Consider the following 22788-nt stretch of genomic DNA (forward strand, 5'->3'; position numbering starts at 1 on the left):
TCTTTTGTTGTGGGGCTGCCTGTCAAAGGCAGCCCTGTCAAAGCAGCACAGCATACTGGAAGAGCAAGGTCACATAGGGTAGCTTAGTCCATAGATACCTCAGGAGTTTCCATACTTTTAAACTATCTTTCAGCCTCCATAGGGGGCTTAAATGACAGCTCTTCTCTTCTCCACTTTTCCTTATATGGAATATTGCTGAGTATTTAATAAAGCACCGTAAATCCTTCTTCCTGTCCAGCTGCTTTGCCTGATTAAATATTGCTCTCCTCATAACCAAGTCACAGGGTGTAATCCTGAAAGAGCATTAGTTCTCTGGCTTTACCCCACAGCAGCTCCTCTTTGAGCTGCCAGAAGAAGAAATTATCTAATGGCCAAAGCTAAAACTCACTTTTATGGCTCTATAATTCTTAAGAGTGTGAGGAAGATCTTCATAAGGAGATACAGGCAATAGCTAGAGAAAGTGTATAACAGTGCAATCGTAACCAGAAGGAAGTTTTATTGAATTCAGTGGGTCTTTCTCCTGGGTAAGTGAGGTTAGGATTTCGGCTTTAATTATAAAACAGTGTAATGGACTTCAATTATATCATTCAACTAATTAACTGAAATTAGTAGTCCATTATTTTTGTAAAAATACGATCCAGTTCAATGCTTTTCTTAGAAAATTATTTACCCTTCATATGGGATTCCAACTTCTATCAGTTGTGGTTTATACATGTGCTCCTATGAACAACGGTATGTTAGGGAAATATTGGGGTTCAATACCCAGTACCCTTTGGGTTCAGCCTGGATGGCCAATGAGATCCAGACTCCAAATGTCAGTCAAACAGGACGTTTATTTAAGCCTGTGCAGCACAACCTGAACCAGCAGGTAGTTGAAGGGTGGCAACCCAAATTTAACAAAGGCACAAACATTTATTCACTTACAAGCAGAGGGGCAGTTATGTCTATATACGTATGGCAGCACTTGCTTTGACTAGCTTCTACTGGTTTAATTACAAGGCATAGCAACTTTCTCAACCCTTCTCACACACATTTCGACTTTTAATTGTGTTATTTCTATAATTTCTGTGACAGACCCATTGAAAGCCACAGATAAATAAAGCATTCCAGCAAATGAGTCATGACCAAAGAAAAGTCCCATTGCTTTCAGGGGACCTGGTCTGTGTACACACCAACACAAGCACAAACACACATGAAACAAAATCCTGGGAACTGAAGTTTTTCAGGGGTGCTGGGAATTGTAGCTCTGTGAGGGGTAACCTACATTTCCTGGGATGCTTTGTGGGGATATGCTTGAAATATGTGGTGCACACAGTTGTAGTAATGGCTAGCTTCAACACAGGGATAACCAACATGATTCCCTCAAGATTGTTGTTGGACTCAAATTTGGCTATACTGGGTGGGGCTGATGGGAGTGGGACTCCAGAACAGCTGGAAAACACCACCTGGGCTGTCCCTGCTTTGGCGGCACTGCAGCAATGGCCTTCTAGTGCTATCTGTCCAAACTGTAGTTTAATTCAATTAAGAGGAAGACCAAGGAAGTATTCCACTGCAAATAATAATTGCTATTTGTTACTTTATATTATCCCCCAACATGCAAAAAGCACTTATTCTTTCCAAAATGATGGAGTGTCTATTTGTGAACATAATGTGTAGCATTCATTGTTTCTTTCCAAACACTGATCTTGCAGATTCAGAAATATCAAGTATTCTTAGAGATTAGACTCATCGTCTGTCAGGAAAGTTGCCAATTCTCTTATTCGTGTATATTCAGGAAATTAGACATATTTCCTTGAAAATCCACCAGATGGGTTAAGCATGTGCTTGTTTACTAGAGTGGGTCAAACATTTGCCCAGTTGCAACTGCAGACCATTAAGCAACTTCATGATAATTTATTCCTACCATTTCTTTGGGGATTGTGTCATGTATATGTGTCAGCAGCTGTGAGGTCTGTCAAGCTCCATTCTCAGCTATGTGCTCCAGTTCTCAAACTGTTAATTAACTGGTCCAGAAATGTTTCTGTGAGATTTTACATTGAGCTTGAAGTGACAATTTATGCGAATGAAAACACAAACTTGCCAGTCTTAGGCTGGCATTTACTGATATATAAACAGGAAAAGAAGTGCTTGCTGCCTGGTTGTTAGTGGCTTTTCATTCTGTCCGTAAGAAGGTCCCACCTCCAAATGGAAACAACAAAAGGAATGTACACAAATCTATAGTGAGGTTAACATACCTCACTATACCTCAGAGAGAATATCCACTTTGATAAAGATATATTCCTTTTAGGATTTCACTGTCAGAACCAGAGAAGGGCAAAATGGATTTAGAGGAGGGTTCAAGCCTTATTTCACATGTCAGATTTTTGAAAGAGAATCATTCATTCCCTCTAGTTCCACTGTTCAACCTTTTGGTGCCATTGCTTAGGAAGTCAAAACGGCACCCCCCACAGGAAATATCAGGGGTTCAGGGGAACCCCAAGGTTCACAGAAGTATTAAAAAAAGTTAGGGAGAAAACTAAGGGAAGGAATACTCAGTACAGCCTAGTGAGCATGTTCATTGACATGAGATGTTGTCTTATTGTTGGGAGAGAGAGAGGGAACCCAAAAAACCAAACTGGAGAGGAACAGAGTATCTAGAACATTTTGTTACTGGTCCCAGTTATAACGGTATTTTTTTCAGACGAACATTCTCATTCTAACCATATTTCTCTGAAGGGTTTGATGGAGTTAACATTAATCAAGAATGCATTGTTATTTGCAGGGTTGCATTCATATTTTTATTTATAATATATAATTTCTATGAGAAAAGTGCCTGTCCTTCTGGCAACCACAGACACCAGACAACGAGGAGGTGAGGCACTTGTGTGTCAGGCCCTGCCCCCACCCCCATTGCCAACCTCCTTTGGCATTGCCTATGCAGAGGAATAAAGCTATAATTGAAGACAAGATGAAAGAAGGCCCTGAGCATGGAACAGAGGCTGACAAGGCACTCAAAGGAGTGGATGGTCAATCCATCCCTTAGCATCTTGCACAGCACATTACAACTGCTAAGCAACAGGCAGAAAAATCATTAAGTTGTCTGCCAAACCTTCAGCAATTTTCAAGAGATCAGGGGGGGGGGCAGTTTGGGAACCACTGCCTTAGATAATTCCAGTGTGCTCATTAAAGTGATGCTTACTTCCTACTGATTTACATGAGAACATCTGGACTCAACATCCTTCCATAATTCTTTCTTGTCTATGCTACAGTTTTTGTTTTCTTGTTATCTATAAGTAATTAAATGTTGTCTCCCTTAAGACAAAAAAACCCCCCTTTTAATATGCGACCACTGCATCAAGAATACTATTAGCCCAAAGATGGAAGCAAGAAGAAATGCCAGCAAAAGAAGAGTGGCAAATAAAATTGATGGACTACATCGAGCTGGCAAGACTTACAGGGAAAATTTGAAACCAGTGGGACCAGACTTTCCTAAAGGACTGGAAGAAATTTGTGTAGTATTTGAAGACAACTGTAGCTACTTAACATCACTTGTAGGATTGAAAGATTTTGTAAGAAGGACTATTCAATTTATTGTGAGAACCATTAAGATTAGCTGATGTAAGATTGGATTTAAAACAATAAGCATAGTAATAAAATGCATAATTAGAAAGGAATTCAGAAAACCATTAGAAGGGGTTGATAGAAGCCCTAGGCTATGACAGCCAAGGATTTGTTATGTTGTGTTGGAAAAATTGTGTAAAAATCAATTAAAATTATATTTAAAAAAAATAATAATAATAACACTTTTAAACAGACTTAGCCGTCTGGAAATAGTAAGAACAGAATTTTCCCTACCATTGTATTTGCTGTGTTCCTCTCCCTTGCCTCTTCATCAGTTGGCTGCCGTGACATTTCCCCCAGCTTTATACACTTTGCAGGTGCATTTGACGCTGAGCCTTGCAGATCTTTGCATCATCTGGGGGTTGGTGTTCTCTCCTTTTAATTTAAGGCTGTTCATTAATTTGTACCCTGCAATGTACAAGGTTAGTCGATAAGGGGCAAATTCTGCTACCTAGAACAAATCTCTTTTTCTTGTCCTTGCATGATGAAGCACTCACTGCCTTGCTGCATGCAAATAGGGTGGTCCAGACTTTCCCAGCCAAGTACAAAGTGCAATGATTTGGAACAGTCCTAAGGACCAGGTGGTATGCTACAAATCTTAACATGTTGAGAACAGGAACCCCTGTTGCATCGTTCCTGTGGACTGCAGTCCTGCGCACAGTTAGGTTATTTGTGGCTCATGGGATTCATTGTGATTCAAGCAGCACAGATGATAAATCTTCTCAGATTAATTAAACGTAATATGTCAGAGGTCCCTTGTAGACTATCATGCCATTGGCCTCATATGGGCACTAGAGATGGAAAGATCTGCAAATTTTGGCGCTCTGAGATTATCATTTTTCCAATCTGAAATTCAGTTCTTCACATTTCTGTACCAATTTGTGATTTTATTTATTTTTTAAATTCTCTTGAAATTGGTTCAGTATTATAGTGCGAATTCTCCTAGTACACAGTTTTGCATGTAGTTTTTATTATGGTACATATGTTTGCATGCAATTTATCCTAATATTCTTGTACGTTATTTTCACTAATATATTAGTTTTAGTGCACATTTCTCCTTAATATAACACTATTTACAGTTCTGTATGCATGCGTTAACCATTCTTACAGAACACTTAACATAGCTGCATTTTATAAATACTTAATGGACTTTGGTAAGGTAGAAGTTGAGGAACTTAGAGAGATGTGGAATAGGGAATTTGAAGGTATTATACAGTTTTTAAAAATAGAAAATTGCTTTAGAATTCATATAGAACGTTTCCTTAGATCTGAAACTGAGACTGATTCAGCAGAATTTTAGTATTTTCTGCCTGCCTCAGGAAGTTCACCACCAGGACCATCAGTGCATAGACTATGGGATCCTAGCTCAAGTTCTGGTTGATTCTTACAGGACCCAGTTGAAGAAGGATCGTTCTAACCATAGGTACAATTTGCAACTCTTCCTGAGCCCAGTTTCAATGCCCTGCTTCACATTGCTGAGTTACAAATATATTGGTTTGGATCCAAAGGTTCACTTCCTCTGATATGGGCAGAGGCATTATTTCAACCCACTATGTAGAAAGAGAAGCTGAAATCAGAATTTTGTGGGAGAGAAAAGTGTGTGCCGTAAGTTTTGTTAAGAATGATATATCCTGTATGTCAAGCATCTCTTTCCAAGTAATGAGAGAAACAGGAGCATTATATTTGGTTCTTTCTATTAGCTGTCTTTGTTAGAAAATCCCTTCTCTAACGGTCATCAGGGCTTAATTAATTGTCACCTTTCTCCAGGATCAGATTTTTTTTGGCAGTTTCCCCAGCAAAGCAGGCCAAACAATCCAACTGCATGACAAAAGGCCAGCAATCAAAACGAGAAACAAGGGCATATATTGAGGTTTGATTTCATTCAGATTGGAACTACTGTGACATCTGCTTTGTTTGTTTCTGGCCCTGGTGATGAACAGCCTGGCAACAGCCTACATAGGTGTCAACTCACAAGCTTCCTTTTCCCTGTTAATTAATGGAGGATCAGCAGGTCCTGACCCAAGACAAATATGTTCCTGAAAGGAGGAACAAGGCTGTTCTTGATGCCTAGTAAGGATCCTATTCTGAACTTATTTAACAAAATGCAGTTATATGACAAAAATACTGATTGACTTAAATGGAGAAAGAACTGGGTTTCTCTTCATCTTGGAAACCAAATGATAGGTATCCCTTAACTTTTAGCAAGGCTTCATATGGTTTCTCCTCAGAAGCATTTGTTCTGCCTTGACCTGCATAAAGATCCAGTGGCATAGCGTGGGTTGCCAGTGCCACTGCCAGAGCAACCATGCCACTGAAGCCAAGCAAGGCCACACTGCATTGCCCACCCACCTACGCAGTGGGAGCCTGGCTGCCTGACGTGGCCCTTGGCGGGCAAATTCCCCCAACACCTGCGGAGAGGAGTGTCGGGTTGGATGTGCCAGGTGGCAGTCCCCTGATCCCCACTTAAGCTGGTGCCTGCGTGGGGGTGCCCAATTGTGCCCCCTCAGAATTTTGCACCCCCCATGCTAGGCCACTGTAAGTGACCATCCTAGTGGTGACTTTTTGTTCCACGGCTCTCTGAAACCTGGAGTCAGCTTGGCTTTTGCTAAGCTTGCCACTTCGTCCTTATTTCAAGGAATAGTTTATTTAGCAATACTGAATGTTCATACTAACTACAGAACTATTACGGATGCCACTCTCTGCTATTGCAGGCATAATCTTTATTCAACTGAGCCCAAGCATATCAAGGCTTGGTAAAACTCCCCTCCTCAAGGCAACCTGAGGAAAAGAAAAGAAAAATAATGCGTAAATTCCCATAAAATTAATGCTTATTCCCAATGGCATCTGCCTGATCACACTGTAGCGTGAGGCACATATGTTGTTTTAAAGACAAGATGTATTATGAATTAATTCATATGCTCCGGAACATTGCCGAAGGGTTTCCTAAATATTTGGAGCATCAGAACTTTTAAGAGGAATCTGTTTTGGTTTGTTTTTAAAAACTGAAGCTACCCGAAGAACATGTTGGGAATTTGTTTCCAGGGAGTAGATAAACACTTAATTAAAAAATTAATTCCAAGATACTGGGTTGGTGTCCTGAAAATTGATTAAAATATGCCCCTAAAGCCCAATTAACAAAACTGATTTCTGCACTTGGGCTGTTGTTTTTGTAGCACGCTAAAGTAAAGTTTCCAGATTTAACGGTTTAGTCTGCCTCAATCCCAAGGCATATTTTATAAGAGCTTTAGGCCTTGAAGAAAACATCAAACAAACTAGCAACACAATTTACATAAAAGGGAGGAAATAGCCAAGCTTCCAAAATTTAAAATGAGCATAATCTGAGTCCCTTGAATCTTCCCAAAGAGATTTGTTCCTGTAAGACTGGCACACATTTATGCCACTCTGTGCTTCCCCCTTAAGGAAGCCCCTTCTCCTGGAACCTCCGGTTAGATCTGGTAATGATTTGCTGCAGATTCCAGGTGCAAGACCATGTATTGTTAGACTTCTTCAGAAAGCAAGTTTCAGCATGTAAGGGCCAGTTTACATAATCACCAGAGTATTCTAAGAGTCAAACAAGATGTGAATCTAACTATTGTGTGAATGCAATAATGTGTATAATGCAAATAATGGCTCCCCCCTCCCCCCAAAAGCCCAACAACTTTCTAGGAAAAAGCCCTGGTGTTATTGCACTGTGCATCTGTGTGCAATTATTATTATGAGTCGGAGTGGCTTCTTAGTACTCTTTTACCCCACCTTTCTCCCCCTGCCCCATCTTCACCTTTCAACCTGATGAAGGTGGGAGTGAATCTGTGGGAAGGAAGTGTCTTTCATTTTCCTATCAATGATTAGACAGTCATCACAACAGAGTTTTCCATTTAACAATAACACTAATGTTTAATTTGTTGTTGTTGTTGTTTAGTCGTATCCGACTCTTCTTATTTTAATAGTTATGTGCAAATGTTCAGATGCATATGTGTTCCAGATACTCGCTACCACCCTACATAGCGCTCAGTGGCAAGCTATTACCCACTTTAAAACATGTAATTCACAAACCAGCAGATGTTACATCAAGCAGCTAACAATGCTGTAAATATTTGCTTTCATATATTAAAACACCACAGGAGGGAAAGGCAAAAAAAAAAAAAAAAGAACTGCAGACAGAATGGAGCAGATACCCCCGTTTTACAGTGCCATAGATATTAGAGAAAAGTTGGTCCATTTGTAATCCCAGAAGTTTCTGCGCCTAGTGCTTAACACATAATTTCACCTAGTTTAAAATGTGAATTATTGCTGCCTGGTAATCCCTAGTAAACAATCTTTGCTTCATTATTGGATTGTTGCCTATGATCATGCAGAAATGATCAAAATATGAATTGTAGTCAATCTCATATTAAGCTTGACATAATATAGCTGACCTCTTGTCTGACTTTTTCACCTTGTCCTTGTTATTTCCTTTCAGCACAGTATTTTCTCATCAGTAATTGCCAACACAGAATCATAAAACTATAGAGTTGGAAGGGACCCACCCAAGGGGATATTTGTTCACTTTTGCATTCATATCTCTGGAAAAGTAAAGAAGACTTAAGTCTTCTGAAGAAGGAACTTGGTTAAGTTAGTATTATTGCTTGCTATCAAGTTACAATGTAGTGAAAATATTTTTGGAGCTTCAAAGCAGTTATATTGTGGGTCACAGGTGATGAACTAGCGGTAGATTGGGGAGTTACTACAATGGAAATTACTTTATTGAGCAATCTTGGTTTCATAAGATTTTTATTTGCAATGGAGTTGTCACATCCATTGCCCTGCCATTTACCTGCTGGCAGACTGAAAGGTTGTCCCTTCCACTGGGAGTGAATTATTTACTAATTAACTAGAGTTGTGCCTTTTCTGGGGACACAGTGGGGAAATGAAAGGGTTGAGGACAGGGCATGTAACCTGCAGCAAATCCCTGACATGTCCTGTTCTCCTCCACTCTGCTAGCATAACATCACCAGCAGAACAACTACAATGGCAGATCTTTCTCACAGTGCATGTGGGTGGGGGAACTTCCAGTGGTGAAAGTGCTACTCACAGGTGTACTTCAATCCCTGTTGACCGAGCAGCACTTATGATACTTATAACCATATCAGTGAGGCCAAGAGGGCGGCCTTGTTGCCCGGGCAGCCCAGGACCTCCATATACACTGCCCAGGCTTGCCCCCCAGGGAAGTCACTTCGGTGCTGCTAACACAGCAGTTTGACTTCATCCCTGAAGGTGTACTCCATTGTCTGAGACAGATAGATGCCAACAACAATGAAGTTATGCATAGGATCACACTGCAAACACTGGGAAATTGAATATTTGCTGATTTGAAAGGGATACCCATCGCAGCTTCAATCCAGTTAGAAAAATTATAATTGGATAAAAATGCACCAAATGTTATCAAATCTACCAAATGAGACAAAAATTACAATGAAGAATAACAATAGTAAAGTGCTTAACAGAGAGCTCACTATTTAGTGGATCCCAATTGCAGAAGCCATTAATAAAGCATTTAAACTAAGCATGGGCATGGTTTCAAAATACTGAGGGCATTGCTGCTTCCTCACTGCACAGATTGGAAAACTGACTGTAGAAACCCTGGGTAATTCTTAAAGAGCAAATCTTCCGTTGCTGAGCAACAGCACACACTGATATAAAGCATGCAGGATATTGGAGGACTTAATATTTGGGAATTGTGATTGCAAAGGGGAAAAATAAAGAACCAATTCAATCTAGTCAGACAAGCTCAGTACAATTGAAAGAGAGATTTTATTTTATTTTTAAATCGGATGGAGCAATCATGGTAGTATTAATCTTTGTGTAACAGAACTAAGTTGTTGTTGTTTAAAGTTAACATTGAGAGCTAACCAATACTGGAAATGCATGAAGCAACAGAGAAGAAGGAAATGCATTTCAGAAAAGACCTAACAAGTAGCATTTTTCTTTAGAACCCAATTTCAAGGAGCATTTCAGATACAAACCTAGAGCTTCATCCTAAAAGATGTTGAGCCTCTTGATTTAATCCTTAAGTAAAAAAAGATATATTTTGAAAAAGATATATTTCTATCTTCAAAACAGGGATGGGGAATCTGCAAGCCTCTAGAACAGAAGTTTCCAAACTTATTTGGACTACCACCCCCATTTCGGGGGGCGGGATACTCAGTGAACAAACAGGAAGATTCAGTGACAAATTTGCATTCTTTTATGTATCTATATTTCTAGCTACATCCTACAACGTAATAAAGAAAGATGTTGCAAATAAGACACCTTGAAGCTGCAGCCCACCTGCCATTGGCCAAATAGGCAGGCAAGCTGCAATTTACCGTATTTTTCGCTCTATAACACGCACCCAACCATAACACGCACGTAGTTTTTAGAGGAGGAAAATCCGTAGGCATGTCACCCGTAGGCATTTCCTCCATAACACGCACAGACATTTCCCCTTACTTTCTAGGAGGAAAAAAGTGAGTGTTATGGTGCAAAAAATACGGTACTTTCCAGGCCTGGGAAAACCCCTCATCTGCAGCACAACTGCCAGATCCAGGGGAGGCGTTGTCACCGACCCACAACAGCACTTGACCTGCCTGTAAGTGGCATCACACAACAGATGAAACATGCATGAACAGTTTTTCAAAATTTTATTTTCTTCTCTGCTTTCTTTATGCTTCCACTGCCCCCTTATTTTTATTCATCCTCCCTCAATTGCACCCGAGGCTACTACTGCCCCCCCTGAATCCTTCCAGCACCCCACAGGGGGCAATATCGCCCACAATGGGAAACACTATTATAGAAGGACAACCCCCATAAAGGTCATATTATTTATTTGGAAGGCACTGCTTCTACCAGGAGGTGTAATTTCTCTCAGAGTAACCTGGTGGAGGATCTCAATCATGTTTTCTAAAGACAAATGCTATTTTGGTGAACCCTACGTTACTATACTTTAAAGGTCAGATCGATATAAAGTGCAGTCCTATTTACCTAATAGGACTAGGTAATCAAAAACAATCAGAGGAATGGAGTTCAGAGGAAATCCGAGGTCACCGAAATCTGTCTTATTCTAAGAATCCAGAAGTAATATTGTTTACCTGCTGCCTATCTTAAGAACACAAGAAGTGCTGTGGCAGGGTCAGACCAAGTGTCCATCTCGTTCAACATCTTTCATTCCACATTGACCAACCAGATGTAACTTCCTGCTAAACTCCTGTGACTTTTTATACCACAAATGTCCAGGTATATTTTTCTTCCACATTTGTTACACTATAGCTCCTCTGGGCAGCAATAATATGCTAGCTTTTGAGCACCCTCACAGAACTACTGATAAAACAGAGTAAGTCCACCGCTAACACACTATTATTATGTCAAGCAGTGACGAACCTGGAGATCTCAAATTTCAGTGGCACCCTGGGCAATGCCAAATTTTGGTGCCCCCCACCAGTGTTCGGAACTCCCATTGTTCTAGGCGCATTTTGTGACAGGGAATATCATTAGTGCGAACAGTTTCTGAGCTCTGGGTGCAGTATTGAGCCTAAGATTAAAACTGTAGAGTGGAAGGAAAGGAGGGCCTTTTTCTGCCCCCCCCCCCACTTCCACTACTCTCTGAAGACTGGAGAACAGACCCTCTTAAGATTATTAGGGGGGTGGGAAGGGGAAAGATCAGACCATGTAAAAAATGATCATAATATTTTAGCTGCAAGTTCATTCATTTTCAGCTTTGTATTATTGTTATATTAAAAAACCCATGCCTAGACATTTCACTGTTGCACCCATAACCTAGGTTTAAGGTGCCATTTAGCTCTTAGCTTTCATATCTCAGTTTCCAACACTGCCCCCTGCCTCTTGCACTCCATTCTATATCATAGTTTTGTTTTTGTTTTTTTGGTTTGTTTTTTTAAATTCTATATCATAGTTGTAGCATCTCCTGCAGTGCCCTTGAGGCTCCGTTTCCAGTGTGACCGAACCGAACATGCTCCCCTAAACCTGCCTCTGTGTCAAGAATATACTGCAAACTACACCTGCAACAAAACAGCAGTCTGGAATGGCCCTTTGTGTCAAGTATCCCCTAAAGTCATGCACATATCAACAATTATACAACTAACAGTCAGATTCATGCACATATGTACAGCTTAAGTTCCCTCAAAAACCAGCTTACTGCATAGTAAAACCGCTCCCAGAGTCTACCATTTTGCAAATGGGGAATTACATGGCTGACGTGGGAAAATAATTCAATGAACACAGGAATCTGCTCTTAGTGGCTATTCTCTCATGCCTTCTCCCTCTACAACAATCAGAAGTGGTACAATCAAAGAACAGTTTTACAGCAATATGAAAGTTTTGACCATAAAACTTGTCCAGGGTGCCAATTAGCAAGGGTAGCTCTTTGTGCCATCTTTCAGACCAGATGTGGGCTGTTAGTCTGAGAGCTCAGTTCACAGGAGATATATTGTAGATTGAGACAATGGCACTGAGTGAAAGTCCTGCCCGTGACTGCAATTATTAAAAAAGGTAAAGTTACCCCTGCCCGTACGGGCCAGTCTTGACAGACTCTGGGGTTGTGCGCCCATCTCACTTAAGAGGCCCGGGGCCAGCGCTGTCCGGAGACACTTCCGGGTCACGTGGCCAGCGTGACATCGCTGCTCTGGCGAGCCAGAGCCGCACACGGAAACGCCGTTTACCTTCCCGCTGGTAAGCGGTCCCTATTTATCTACTTGCACCCGGAGGTGCTTTCGAACTGCTAGGTTGGCAGGCGCTGGGACCGAGCAGCGGGAGCGCACCCCGCCGCAGGGATTCGAACCGCCGACCTTTCGATCGGCAAGTCCTAGGCGCTGAGGCTTTAACCCACAGCGCCACCTGCGTCCCAGACTGCAATTATTAGCTGCAGACAAAATTTCATCTCAATAACCAGGCACTCTGCCAATTGCTAGGGGGAGCCCTGTGCCCTGTGAGGCCCTTGGGGGAGGAAACTGCAAAGGGTCCTGAGAGATGTTTACCTCTTTGCCATTAAAGCACTGCTTTTCCTTCCCTCTGTGCCTGAAACTTCGCTGTACTCATCATATCCATTCTGCCGCTTCATGCAGCAGCTCTTATCTAACATGTTTAGGGAAAACACTACAGTGGTACCTCGGGTTAAGAACTTAATTCATTCTGGAGGTCCGTTCTTAACCTGAAACTGTTCTTAACCTGAAGCACCACTTTAGCTAATGGGGCCTCCCGTTGCCGCTGCACCGCCGCTGCGCGATTTCTGTTCCCATCCTGAAGCAAAGTTCTTAACCCAAGGTAATATTTCTGGGTTAGCGGAGTCTGTAACCTGAAGCGTCTGTAACCTGAAGCGTCTGTAACCCAAGGTTCCATTGTACCACACAGCTTCCTTTATGACCTGCAGTATTTTATTTTATTGACCTGTGTTTCTCTAGATTCACAGTCGGGTCTCGAGCTGTTGTATTCTATGTGAATTTTACCTTCAGATGCTATACTGCTAATTTTTAGCTGTTAGAAGTCTATCTCTGGCTGCTATGAACAGCACCTTTTGTCAAAGGGGAGAAAGAGAGAGAACCTTCTTTTGAGGTGGTTGGAAAGGGAGGGAGTGAATACAGATTGCATAAGCCACAAGACAAATAAACATGCTGAGCTTACTCTGCCTCTCTATTAGTGCTCGGAAGAGATTATATAAATATCAGGCTCTGGGAGGATAAGATATTGAGGAGTTTGGAAGATCACCTATAACTTAAAAGGTTTTAATCATGCACATTCAAATGGCACAGTGATGAGAACCTCCATGTAGCCGAGCACCTGGGAAAACAGATTTCATGTGTTGAAAACGTTGCCTGCTGAAGCGGTAGTGTTTTCTTCCTGACTTCAAGAATGAAAGGAAGCAGAAAATGTGTGGGCCTGACACCACACATCAGCCAGGAAAAGCTGCTGAGAGATGGAGGGTGGAAAGTTCCAGAGGAAGCCAGGCGCAGAGCAACGGTGAGAATTGGCAAATGTATTTTAATACTGTGCTGCGGCTTGGGCCAGAGGCTTCCAAAGCAGTGTACAGATAGCTTAAAAGACATAAGCATACTATAGAACAAAAATACAGCCCATAACATCAGGAGAACAGGCTGAAGTACAAGCATTTCAAACAGGACAGGAGACTGACAAATATTAGGGGCTGGAACAATTCCAGTTTTCACAAACAACTCAGAAAAAGGTGGTTTTTTGCTATCTGCCAGAGAAAGGCAAGAGAAAAGGCCCAATATGCCTCTTGGTCAAAGGAGCTCTACAGTTTGGTGTCACTGTCAAGAAGACCTGATCCCTATGGCCAAAGACACCAGGAAAAGCCATGAAAAATGGGATATTCTTCCAAGCAAAATGTTTAGGGTTTTGTCATTAGACACCCACATCTATGTGCTACTACTTATTGTATCTCTAGCGGGCAGTGTTATGTTTTTTGTTTTGCTTTTTTAAGTGGCCTTTTTCAAGGGTGCTGGAAGTACTTTATAAAATGCCGTTAAGTTCTAGAATAGATACGTATCCTGGTAGGCATAGCCCAAAGGCATCTGGCAAAGACAGCATGTGGCATTATAATAAGGTAAAATGTATTTTGTTTAGATCCTCTAAGTGTGATTTACATACATTTTAACTTTGGTTCTGTATAGAGCAGTATTTCCAGAGAGAGGAGCGCAATCAACAAAAGCTTGGTGCCCTTTTCAGTTTATAATGTCACCCAAGCTTGTGCCTAGGAAACAGATGTGGACCCATCATTTCACCCTTTATCTTACATTAAGAAGCCTCTTTTGCAGCTAACTGGTCCCATGTGTACCATATAGATGTTGCAAATTCCTAGTGAAGCTACAAAAAGGGAGCTTTTTGTCAACTGCCAAGGCAGCCAGAATCAGTCTTACAAAAATGAGGCTCTTATTCAGAAGTTCAATACTATTATTTATTGTGCTGAGGAGAAGTGCACTTCCATGAGAAAAACAGAGTGTCAAAGAAAGGGGTTTCCACTAGATGATCATTAGGATCCCTTCCAATTCTACAATTCTTTGATTCTTTGAAGTCGATTGTATATTCAGAGTCATATCATCCACAAATAATTATATCTGCATTGCTCCAGTGATCTTCCCAAAATGCCAACTAAACAATAACCGTTACAGTTTGTGATATCAAGACAGCGAGGAAGAGGGAGAAGGGAACCACTGTAGAAATGCACAATAAAATGATACAAGGTTTTGCAGCCACTCAGATGGACATTTTCATTCATTAAAAACAAATGAAGATCCCTACTGGATCATTGGCCTTGATACAGCTGTGGCCTTGACATTTCCTCATTTATATGTGGCAAGCAAGCAACATGGATAGCGCCAACACTAGCAGACGATCCCTACAGCAGCCACCATGGGTTCCTGCTTAAACCAGTTTAAAGATTAAAATTCCCATACACTACCATCTCAGCATATACGGTAACTTGCTGTGAGAAAGCAGAATCAGCAGAATTAATCTCTTAAGGGGCCCATAGGACTCAAAATAACAATGGTCTTTGTGATATTCCAATGCAAGCCCTGAAACATCAAGTGATGTTTTATCCAGTGGTGCATCTGATTTGCCCAGTGAGTATAACCACAGCATCCAACTAGTCAGTTGTCACACATTATCACCAAATACTGCAGTAGCCTCTCAAGATTTGCTATCTGCTTTCCAAATCCTTCATGAAATGTGTCTGTACTCTTCAGCACAGAGAAGGATTCAGTGTTGAAATGATATGGTGCAAATCCCACAAACATTGTGAAACTCTCATAGAAATGCTACGATTCTTAGGAGACTGGCACAATGCTGAACAATACAAGAGTAGGATGACCAGGATTTGTATTGCAGCGTCTTCCTCCTGCTGGGGATGGAGAGCTCTATACAACAACAATTCTGCCACAAGAGGAACATCAGGTTCCTAGGTGTGCTAAGATAGTGAATAGCCAATCCAGTACTTTGACACAGGCACAAAATGAGCCTTCAGACAATTAAAACGATGTATTTTCCAAGAAAAGCCATTTTATTTCCTGGATTCTTTTAAAACAGAATGAGCTTTATTTGCTATTGGTTAACGCACAGGAAGACCAAAATAAAACCAACATGATGTGATTTCTAATCTATTACTTTCTTTCTCTCTCTTTCAATAAAAAGAACTGGCTAGAACTTCACAAAGCCAACCTTTCCTTTAAAGAGAAGGAAATAAAAGTTTAGAGCAGATAGCATTTCTCTACCAGCTTGGGCTAGGTTCTCTAATTCCAATTTCAGAAAGTCAACCAGTTCCTCCCCAGCATTATGCTGCATTTTCATTTATGTCAGGTCCTTCTCTAATAACCAAGCTTATTCCCTCAGCTCAGTGAAATAAACATTAATTCTCCAGCAGAGTGAAAGAAATTAAATGTGCAAAGCCCCAAAGTAAGATGGGAAAACAGAATGAAATTAGGTTTGGATATATTTGCAGGCATTTTCAAATTTCCATATTTGTGTAGCGGGGTGGGGCGGGGGAGTTGGTCACCATTCAGAATTTTAGATTGATGTAAAGAATTTGAGAGCTAAGATATAAAGTTACAGTGCATGGAGTCTGGTAATCATTCTTATAATGAAACCTGGATTTGCCTCTGAATACCAGTTGCTGGGAATAGCAGGTTTGGAGAGTGCTGATGCCAACAGGTTTTGGTTGGCCACTGTGATAACTTCTTATGTTCCCATGACACAACACAGCTGCCACAAAGACAGCTGTGATTACTAAGACCCAGCATGGGTTTCTCAAAAATAAGTCATGGCAGACCAATTTGATTTCTTTTTTTTATGGAATTACAAACTTGGTGGATCAGGGAAATGCTGTGGACATAGTGTATCTTGATTTCAGTAAGGCTTTTGACAAAGTCCCCCATTATATTCTCGTGAGGAAGCTGGTTAAATGTGGGTTGAACAAGGTAACTGTTAGGTGGATTTGTAGCTGGTTGACTGACTGAACCTAAAGATCCAGTTACAGATAGGTAGCCGTGTTGGTCTGCCATAGTCAAAACAAAAAAAATTCCTTCCAGTAGCACCTTAAAGACCAACTAAGTCAGTTCTTGGTATGAGCTTTCGTGTGTATCTGAAGAAGTGTGCATGCACACGAAAACTCATACCAAGAACTGACTTAGTTGGTCTTTAAGGTGCTACTGGAAAGAATTTTTTTTGTTTTGAACCTAAAGAGTACTCATTAATGGTTCCTCATCATTAAGCGACAAGTGGGGTGCCGCAAGGTTCTGTCCTGAGCCCATTGTTGTATGAAGTCTTTATAAATGACTTGGATCAAGGAACTGAGGGGATGCTCATCCAATTTGCAGATGACACCAAACTGGGAGGGGTAGCTGATGCCGCAGAAGACAGAAACAGAATTCAAAATGACCTTAGCAGATTGGAGAACTGGGCGCAAGCTAACAAAATGAATTTCAATAGGGACAAATGTAAGGTTCTGCACCTAGACAGGAAGAACCAGATGCACAAATATAGGATGGGGGATGCCTGGCTTGCCAGTAGTACATGTGAAAAGGATCTAGGGGTCTTAGTGGACCACAAGCTTAACAAGAATCAATGGTGCGATGCACCAGCAAAAAAAAACTAATGTTATTCTAGGCTGCATCAAAAGAAGTATAGTGTCCAGATCAAGGGAAGTAATAGTACCACTCTATTCTGCCACTCTATTCTGTCAGACCACACTTGGAATAATGTGTCCAGTTCTGGGCACCACAATTTAAGAAGGATGTTGACAAGCTGAAATGTGTGCAGAGGAGGGCAACCAAGATGATCAAGGGTCTAGAAACTAAGCCTTATGAGAAGTGCTTGAAGGAGCTGGGTATGTTTAGCATGGAAAAGAGGAGACTGAGAGGAGATATGATAGCCATCTTCAAATATCTTCAAATAGGTGTCACATGGAAGAGGGAGCATGCTTGTTTTCTCCTGCTCTGGAGGGTAGGACTCGAACCAATGGCTTCAAGCTGCAAGAAAGGAGATTCCAACTAAACATTCGAAAAAACTTTCTGATAGTAAGAGCTGTTCAGCAGTGGAAAAGACTCCCACAAGAGGTGGTGGGCTCTCCATAGGAAGAAGCAGTTTAAGGGGGCCGTGACGATGTATGCTTTATCTGTTGAATTTCCTCTTTTGCCATTGCAATCTTTATAGGCTAGGCATGCCAACTTTCCTCGAAATCCCCACCCAGGCCTGCTCCTGTGCCTTTTTAGAATTATTACATAATTTGTGCACTTGCTTCCTCTAAAATGTATAATGCTGTCCCTAGAAAGTGTCAAAGCCAATCAAAACTTTGTGGCTACAGCAAAATTGAGCAGTGACTGAAACTGCGATACTGACTAATTAATCTTCACAGACTCTCATCTGTTTTGTGAAAAACAAGGTCACAGAAAGGATTAAGACAAAAAATAATTGTGTGAACAAGACCTTAAATTTCATTCCCCAAAGGCAGGTTTCTTTTCTTGCATTTATCTTTTCTATCATCCAGTTCTCAAGCCACCAAGAATTTATGTAAAATATATTGAATGCAATTTTCAAAATTATCATAATCCAGAGCGCAGTATGACTAATTCTACCTGCACAGCATGGTCTTTGACTTAGGACTTTTTCAACCTTGATGCTAAAAGTGCCTCTTGTGTAGACTTAGACCAGTCAAAACAGTCTGAACTTCAAAATAATTGCAAAAGAAATAAGTTTTTGAGAGAAGAATCAGACAAATATAAGGAGCTATGTTCAAAAAGTTGCAATATTCCACATGATGCAAAATGGGTATTTTTCATCCCCAGTTGTTATCAAAAATGGCTGACAAGTAGCCTTTTTTGTTATCAGTTGTTATCAAAAATGGCTGACAAGTAGCATTTAATATGTCTGCTTCTATGGGGTCAAATTAGTCCCTTGTTTTTGGTAAACATTTTAAACATTTAATGGGGTCCTTTGTGTCTCTTTATTATCAGAACAATTATGAAAAACAAAACATAAATCTCTAATGCTTCTAAAGCTAATCTTGCATTAGCACCTGTTGATGTTAACAATCACTGTCATAATCTTCTTGCTCCATGACAACACCATTGTTAGTATTCAAATAGTCTCTGGCTTTGCACACTTTGCATAATATTATGCTCTCAAGTCCTTTTTTTCTGCAGCTGCATGTGACTACTTTCAGCAGTTGTGCAAGTAGACGATATGTCATGATCAGGTTCAACATGACATCAAGTTCCTTCCATTCCCATTCGCTACCATTCATGCTTGAAACCTCCTTCCCAATCCAAGCCTGTATCTGATAATACACCCTCAAACTGAGGTATTTCATAGCAGCAGGTGTTGGGGGCACTTGCTCAGGGTGCACAGATGGTGGAGAGCTAGCCACTTCCTCAGAAAATACCTGGCAAGACTGTCCATCCACTGCTATTTTAGGTGAAGCACTGGAGAGGCTTCAGAGAGCTCTTTCAACAGCTGCAGCAATGATTATGCACTGTGTGGCGAAGTACTTTCTCTTATCTGTCCTAAATCTTCCAACATTCAGCTTCATTGGATGTCCATGACTTCTAACATTATGAGAGATGGAGGAAAATCTTTTCTCAATTCACTTTCTCCATGGCAAGCATAATTTTATATACTGATAGGAAAAGAGGACCTTTCCTATACTGATAGGAAAAGAGGACCTTTTTTCTGCCTTCCCACTTCCAGCTACTCTCTGAAGACTGGAGAAGAGACCCTCTGAGAATATTGGAGGGGTGGGCAGGGGAAGGACTAGACCATGTGAAAAATGAACATCATATTTTAGCTGCAGTTCATTCATTTTCAGAGTGGGTGGCGCTGTGGTCTAAACCATTGAGCCTCTTCGGCTTGCTGATCAGAAGGTCGGCAGTTAGAATCCCTGCGATGGGGTGAGCTCCAGTTTCTTAGTCCCAGCTCCTGCCAACCTAGCTGTCAGGGACACGCCCAGCAGGGTGGAATCTCCAGAGGAAGAGGAATTGGCTGCACCTGAGTTGCCAAGAAGTAGGAGGCGGAGCAAACAAATAGAGCAGAAGCGGGCCAGCAGGAGGCAGGGGAGGATGTGGCGTATATCTGGCCTTGGGAGGGGTCAGAAGCCAGTCAAGTCAACTGACTCCGACGGCGATGGATGAGTTGTGGAAGCTTGGACTGCTGTAAGCCTGTTATTGAGAAGTAAACATCAGCTATTTAACTGCGTGTTCTGTGTGTTGTGTGGGGGAAGTGCTAAACCTAACACTAGCAGTTCGAAAGCACACCAAAAAAGTGCAAGTAGATAAATAGGTACCGCTCCGGCGGGAAGGTAAACGGCGTTTCCGTGCGCTGCTCTGGTTTGCCAGAAGTGGCTTAGTCATGCTGGCCACATGACCCAGAAAAACTGTCTGCGGACAAATTCTGCAAGATGAGCGCTGCAACCTCAGAGTCATCTGCGACTGGACTTAACTGTCATGGGTCCTTTACCTTTACTTTTTTTATTCTGGTTATAAAAGAAAGCATGCCTAGAGATTTTGTTGTTTCGCCCATAACCTAGGTTTAAGGTGCCATTTAGCTCCTAGCTTTCATATCTCAATTTCTAACACAGCTCTGGTTAATGGAAGGCTCTGACTAGGGTGGGAACCATTTACTCTGCCTACATGTAAAAGAAGCCTTCTACCTGTCTGTGAAGGGCATCTGTGTTTCAGATGCTGCCAACCCCACTGTGGTTGCCCAAAACAATATCTGTGACACCAACCAAGGCACACAGGGGCCATTTCAACATAGAGTCTGACCACCAGTCATTTGTGAGGAACGCAGTTCAAGGGAAAGGGGAATCAGATTCTTGTGAGACATGCCCACACCTACGGGAATCTTTTGTGTGGCAGCCATGCATTTCTTTCCTAATAATACTTTATTCCATTTTGTTTGGTACATATTCATATCAGCATTGCCATTCACCATAAACAAGTGACTTTACAACAATTATATTTAGATTAGAAAAACCATATTTTAAAATAACATGGAAGTTATATATACACGTTACTGAATTAATGTCAAAGTTCAATCATAAACAGAGTTTATTAGATTTTGTTTTATTCTTCCCTCTGAATTATTCATCGAGCTGCTATAATTTCCCAAAGAATAATTTCATAAAGCACTGCAGCAATAAGGCTCTCCATATACTGTGCAGCAACCATGGTTGGTATTTATTATGCATTTGTGGAAAAGATCAGCCCATTACATTAATCATGTAAAAGTCTTGGGGGGAAATGTATTTAATCATTTCCATTTGAAAATAAGACCCAATCAGTACTTCAAAACTTGCTTGAAACCAAATAATTAAATTTCATGTGTTTCTTATAACAATGCACGTAAATACTCTCAATCTTTCCAACTTTTTCTGGAATTTGGTTCTGCTTTCTCTTTCACACCCCAGAACTTTGATTGCATTTGATCTCTTCAGTTTAGTGTATTTTTCAAACATTTTATTTATATGCTGATTTATTTATTAAAAGCATTTATGATCTGCCCTTCGGCTGAAGATCCCAGGCTGGAAGGTCCATGAATATTGAAAAATAAGCATCAGGAATATTTGAAAACCAAAAGAAAATAGAGCAATGTCTCATTAAAATTACAATAAATCTCAAAAACCACAAGGCAGGAGTGATACAGAACAGTCTCAGGCCCCCATAAAGGTAAAGGTAAAAGGACCCCTGACCACTGGGTCCAGTCATGGCTGACTCTGGGGTTGCGGCACTCATCTCACTTTATTGGCCAAGGGAGCCAGTGTACAGCTTCCGGGTCATGTGGCCTGCATGACTAAGCCGCTTCTGGTGAACCAGAGTAGCGCACAGAAATGCCATTTACCTTCCCGCCGGAGCGGTACCTATTTATCTACTTGCACTTTGACATGCTTTTGAACTGCTAGGTGGGCAGGAGCTGGGACCGAGCAACAGGAGCTCACCCCCTCGCGGGGATTTGAACCGCCGACCTTCCAATTGGCACGTCCTAGGCTCTGTGGTTTAACCCACAGTGCCACCCGCGTCCCTCAGGCCCCCATACACATCACCTATGCAAAAAGACCTAGAAAAAGAGTTTCGTGTGGAAGGAGAGCCAAGTTGAGGTGTGATACACCTGTGAGGGGAGGCCATTCCATAGGCATGGGGCCACTACAGGGAAAGCCCTGCACTGGATCCCCAAACCACAGTCCAACTGCATGTGTGAACCACCATAGAGCTTCCCCTACAGCTCTTAAGGTGCAGGCAGGTTGGTATGGGAAAGAACATAAGAACTGCCTTATACTGAATCAGACCCTTGTTACATATCAGCACCAACACAATTGAACACATCCATTTGCACCTGTGATGGCACAACAGCCATCAGTACATTCCAGACCACTCCTGCATGGCACAGGTACAATACTCTAGCTACGGATTTTATAAAAGTGCAGGTCACGGCTACATATGCTAAGGTTACCAGATTTTTTTCAATGAATGCGGGGACACTATAAATATATACATACTACACATTTGGGATGTTGATGCTGCAGCGATGGCGGTGGCAGAGGGACGCCCGCCGCCTTGACCTCAGCCGCCACGTTTCCCCTTCCTCTGAGGCTTCTATCTCCTTTTTCCATGAGCCTGGGCAGCCCCTGAGTTGTTGGTTCTTCGGTGGTGGTGGTAGGCAGTGTGAAGCCTCCCTTCGCAGCTGAGAGATCCCTGCCCCGCTCCTGCTTGCACACAAGTTGGGAGGGCCTCTGATAGGCAGCATGAAGCCTCCCTTCACAGCTTAGTTGCTGGGGTCAGGGAAGGTGGAGGCAGCTCAGAAGCTGCATCTTGTGGAGCCCCTGCACCACCATCATATGGGGACTTCTGAGCAGCTCCTGAAGCCAGCCAGAGCCAACTGCTCTGGGCTGCTGAGACTGCCGCTGCTGCATTTCCCAGGGACATTAGATGAAATCTGGGGACATTCCAGAGATTGAATTTGTCCGGGGACTTATTTGCATATCTGGGGACTGTCCCCGGGAAACAGGGACGTCTAGTAACCCTAACATATGCAGCACTCACAGGACAGTAGGGTTTTTGCAATGACCACTCTTAAATACATAGTTATCACTGTCCATACTTTTCTGCATCTCATTTCCTTCTGACCTCACTACAGTGGTACCTCAGGTTACAAACT

General features: G+C 41.8%; 1 protein-coding gene across 2 annotated transcripts in view; it reads right to left on the reverse strand.

The window, feature by feature from the left end:
- Positions 1-22788, reverse strand: part of ADAMTS2 (ADAM metallopeptidase with thrombospondin type 1 motif 2) — a 328102-nt gene that overhangs the window by 271883 nt on the left and 33431 nt on the right. For both annotated transcript variants that reach the window (XM_083728369.1, XM_083728368.1), the window contains exon 3: positions 3835-4008. The gene's annotated coding sequence lies outside the window, so the exon portion shown is untranslated. The remainder of the gene's footprint in view (positions 1-3834; positions 4009-22788) is intronic.

This window comes from Podarcis gaigeae, assembly GCF_964106915.1.
Source record: "Podarcis gaigeae genome assembly, chromosome: 2".
Lineage (NCBI taxonomy): Eukaryota > Metazoa > Chordata > Lepidosauria > Squamata > Lacertidae > Podarcis > Podarcis gaigeae.